Below are 5,000 nucleotides of genomic sequence, written 5' to 3'. Positions count from 1 at the left end.
AGAAGATTTCGCGACCGTTTGAAAAAAGTGTCCCCGTTTCAGACACTTCAACGGCTACTGGCAGCAAACCTGTAAAATCTCAAACGCTCTTTAAGGGGGTGTGAGTTCTCAGAGGTTTGATGAGGGATAGGGGGCCAACACAAGGGCCAAGCACCAGCACCCATCGCACGTCATGTGCGCACACCCCCCCGGCCCCCCTCCCAATCGCCGGAACCCCAATGCCGCCGGTCAGGTTCTCCGGCGGTACTCCGGCGATGCTCCGGCGATGCTCCGGCGATGCTGTCCCGAGTGAAAAAAATGCGGCACCAGCACATGCTGGAGCCAAGCATGGGCACCGTGGCTCAAAATCGAACTTCGGCCAAGGCCTCGACCATCAATGGCACATGATGACGCATGGTGATGGCACATGCATCGACCATCATCGGCATAGGCTGCCCTTCGGTACGGGCACTTGCCTCGACCGCCATCGGCACAAGCTGGGCCCTGGTGTGGGTTGTTGCCTCGATCACCAGCGGCACATGCTGAGCCTTGGTGCGGGCGGTTGCCTCGAGCACCATCCGCAGACCCTGGGCCCTGGTGCGGCCGGTTGCCCCGATAACCATCGGCACACGCTGGGCCCTGGAGCGGCCGGTTGCCTCGATCACCATCGGCAAAAGCTGGGCCCTGGTGGGGGCGCTTGCCTCGACCACCATCGGCACACGCTGGGCACTGGTGCGGGCGCTTGCCTCGACCACCATCGGCACACGCTGGGCCCTGGTGCGGGCGGTTGCCCCCAGCACCATCGGCACACGTTGGGCCCTGGTGCGGGCGCTTGCCTCGACCACCATCGGCACACGCTGGGCCCTGGTGCGGGCGCTTGCCTCGACCACCATCGGCACACGCTGGGCCCTGGTGCGGGCGCTTGCCTCGACCACCATCGGCACACGCTGGGCCCTGGTGCGGCAGGTTGCCTCGACCACCATCGGCACACGCTGGGCCCTGGTGCGGTCGGTTGCCTCGAGCACCATCGGCACACGCTGGGCCCTGGTGCGGGCGGTTGCCTCGACCACCATCGGCACACGCTGGGCCCTGGTGCGGCAGGTTGCCTCGAGCACCATCGGCACACGCTGGGCCCTGGTGCGGCAGGTTGCCTCGAGCACCATCGGCACACGCTGGGCCCTGGTGCGGTCGGTTGCCTCGATCACCATCGGCACACGCTGGGCCCTGGTGCGGGCGGTTGCCTCGACCACCATCGGCACACGCTGGGCCCTGGTGCGGCAGCTTGCCTCGAGCACCATCGGCACACGCTCGGCCCTGGTGCGGTCGGTTGCCTCGAGCACCATCGGCACACGCTGGGCCCTGGTGCGGGCGCTTGCCTCGACCACCATCGGCACACGCTGGGCCCTGGTGCGGTCGGTTGCCTCGAGCACCATCGGCACACGCTGGGCCCTGGTGCGGGCGGTTGCCTCGACCACCATCGGCACACGCTGGGCCCTGGTGCGGGCGGTTGCCTCGACCACCATCGGCACACGCTGGGCCCTGGTGCGGGCGCTTGCCTCGACCACCATCGGCACACGCTCGGCCCTGGTGCGGTCGGTTGCCTCGAGCACCATCGGCACACGCTGGGCCCTGGTGCGGCAGGTTGCCTCGACCACCATCGGCACACGCTGGGCCCTGGTGCGGCAGGTTGCCTCGAGCACCATCGGCACACGCTGGGCCCTGGTGCGGCAGGTTGCCTCGAGCACCATCGGCACACGCTGGGCCCTGGTGCGGTCGGTTGCCTCGACCACCATCGGCACACGCTGGGCCCTGGTGCGGGCGCTTGCCTCGACCACCATCGGCACACGCTGGGCCCTGGTGCGGCAGGTTGCCTCGATCACCATCGGCACACGCTGGGCCCTGGTGCGGGCGGTTGCCTCGACCACCATCGGCACACGCTGGGCCCTGGTGCGGCAGCTTGCCTCGACCACCATCGGCAGCCTCGACCACCATCGGCACACGCTGGGCCCTGGTGCGGGCGCTTGCCTCGACCACCATCGGCACACGCTCCGCCCTGGTGCGGTCGGTTGCCTCGAGCACCATCGGCACACGCTGGGCCCTGGTGCGGCAGGTTGCCTCGACCACCATCGGCACACGCTGGGCCCTGGTGCGGGCGGTTGCCTCGACCACCATCGGCACACGCTGGGCCCTGGTGCGGGCGCTTGCCTCGACCACCATCGGCACACGCTGGGCCCTGGTGCGGCAGGTTGCCTCGAGCACCATCGGCACACGCTGGGCCCTGGTGCGGCAGGTTGCCTCGACCACCATCGGCACACGCTGGGCCCTGGTGCGGGCGCTTGCCTCGAGCACCATCGGCACACGCTCGGCCCTGGTGCGGTCGGTTGCCTCGAGCACCATCGGCACACGCTGGGCCCTGGTGCGGCAGGTTGCCTCGACCACCATCGGCACACGCTGGGCCCTGGTGAGGGCGCTTGCCTCGACCACCATCGGCACACGCTCGGCCCTGGTGCGGTCGGTTGCCTCGAGCACCATCGGCACACGCTGGGCCCTGGTGCGGGCGCTTGCCTCGAGCACCATCGGCACACGCTCGGCCCTGGTGCGGTCGGTTGCCTCGAGCACCATCGGCACACGCTGGGCCCTGGTGCGGCAGGTTGCCTCGACCACCATCGGCACACGCTGGGCCCTGGTGCGGGCGCTTGCCTCGACCACCATCGGCACACGCTCGGCCCTGGTGCGGCAGGTTGCCTCGACCACCATCGGCACACGCTGGGCCCTGGTGCGGGCGCTTGCCTCGACCACCATCGGCACACGCTCGGCCCTGGTGCGGCAGGTTGCCTCGAGCACCATCGGCACACGCTGGGCCCTGGTGCGGGCGGTTGCCTCGACCACCATCGGCACACGCTGGGCCCTGGTGCGGGCGCTTGCCTCGACCACCATCGGCACACGCTGGGCCCTGGTGCGGCAGGTTGCCTCGAGCACCATCGGCACACGCTGGGCCCTGGTGCGGCAGGTTGCCTCGAGCACCATCGGCACACGCTGGGCCCTGGTGCGGTCGGTTGCCTCGAGCACCATCGGCACACGCTGGGCGCTGGTGCGGGCGCTTGCCTCGACCACCATCGGCACACGCTGGGCCCTGGTGCGGCAGGTTGCCTCGATCACCATCGGCACACGCTGGGCCCTGGTGCGACAGGTTGCCTCGAGCACCATCGGCACACTATCGGCCCTGGTGCGGGCGGTTGCCTCGACCACCATCGGCACACGCTGGGCCCTGGTGCGGGCGCTTGCCTCGGGCACCATCGGCACACGCTGGGCCCTGGTGCGGGCGGTTGCCTCGAGCACCATCGGCACACGCTGGGCCCTGGTGGGTTTAGGCACATCTTCAAATTTCTGCCGTGCCAATGCCATTTTTATGGCTTGTAAATTCATACAATGGTCCCCTAAGCCTTCACGTGAAGTTTCGTTGGAAGATGACTCGTTTTCTATTTTTCACGATTTTCGAAACTTTTTGCGGTTCGGGATTTTTTAAAATTTTTTTATAAGGATTTTTGGCCCCAAATTTTGTAGGCATGATCCTTCTATTTTTGTTGGCATGCACAAAAAAATTCAGCTAAAAACTCGAAGTAGAGAAGATTTTGTGACCGTTTGAAAAAAGTGTCCCCATTTCAGACACTTTAACGGCTACTGGTAGCAAACCTGTAAAATCTCAAAAGCTCTTTAAGGGGGTGTGAATTCTCAGAGGTTTGATGAGGGATAGGGGGCCAACACAAGGCCAAGTACCAGCACCCATCGCACACCATGTGCGCACACCCCCCCGGCCCCCCTCCCAATCGCCGGAACCCCAATGCCGCCGGTCAGGTTCTCCGGCGGTACTCCGGCGATGCTCCGGCGATGCTCCGGCGATGCTGTCCCGAGTGAAAAAAATGCGGCACCAGCACATGCTGGAGCCAAGCATGGGCACCGTGGCTCAAAATCGAACTTCGGCCAAGGCCTCGACCATCAATGGCACATGATGACGCATGGTGATGGCACATGCATCGACCATCATCGGCATAGGCTGCCCTTCGGTACGGGCACTTGCCTCGACCGCCATCGGCACAAGCTGGGCCCTGGTGTGGGTTGTTGCCTCGATCACAATCGGCACATGCTGAGCCTTGGTGCGGGCGGTTGCCTCGAGCACCATCGGCAGACCCTGGGCCCTGGTGCGGCCGGTTGCCCCGATAACCATCGGCACACGCTGGGCCCTGGGGCGGGCGCTTGCCCCCAGCACCATCGGCACACGCTGGGCCCTGGTGCGGGCGCTTGCCCCGAACACCATCGGCACAAGCCGGCCCTTGGTGCGGGCTCCTGGCTCGACCACCATCGGCACACGCTGGGCCCTGGTGCGGGCGGTTGCCTCGAACACCATCGGCACACGCCGGCCCTTGGTGCGGCCGGTTGCCTCGACCACCATCGGCACACGCTCGGCCTTGGTGCGGGCGCTTGCCTCGACCACCATCGGCACACGCTGGGCCCTGGTGCGGGCGGTTGCCTCGACCACCATCGGCACACGCTCGGCCTTGGTGAGGGCGCTTGCCTCGACCACCATCGGCACACGCTGGGCCCTGGTGCGGGCGCTTGCCTCAACCACCATCGGCACACGCTCGGCCTTGGTGCGGGCGGTTGCCTCGACCACCATCGGCACACGCTGGGCCCTGGTGCGGGCGGTTGCCTCGACCACCATCGGCACACGCTGGGCCCTGGTGCTGGCGGTTGCCTCGACCACCATCGGCACACGCTGGGCCCTGGTGCGGGCGGTTGCCTCGAACACCATCGGCACAAGCCGGCCCTTGGTGCGGGCGGTTGCCTCGAGCACCATCGGCACACGCTGGGCCCTGGTGCGGGCGGTTGCCTCGACCACCATCGGCACACGCTGGGCCCTGGTGCGGACGGTTGCCTCGAGCACCATGGGCACACGCTGGCCCTTGGTGCGGGCTCTTGCCTCGACCACCATCAGCAGAAGATAGCCCCTACGTCGAACACCA

The sequence above is a fragment of the Durio zibethinus genome, unplaced genomic scaffold (genome assembly GCF_047325235.1).
Source record: "Durio zibethinus cultivar Kanyao isolate XHJ-2024 unplaced genomic scaffold, ASM4732523v1 HiC_scaffold_403, whole genome shotgun sequence".
Taxonomy (NCBI): domain Eukaryota; kingdom Viridiplantae; phylum Streptophyta; class Magnoliopsida; order Malvales; family Malvaceae; genus Durio; species Durio zibethinus.
This window is presented reverse-complemented; position numbering follows the sequence as displayed.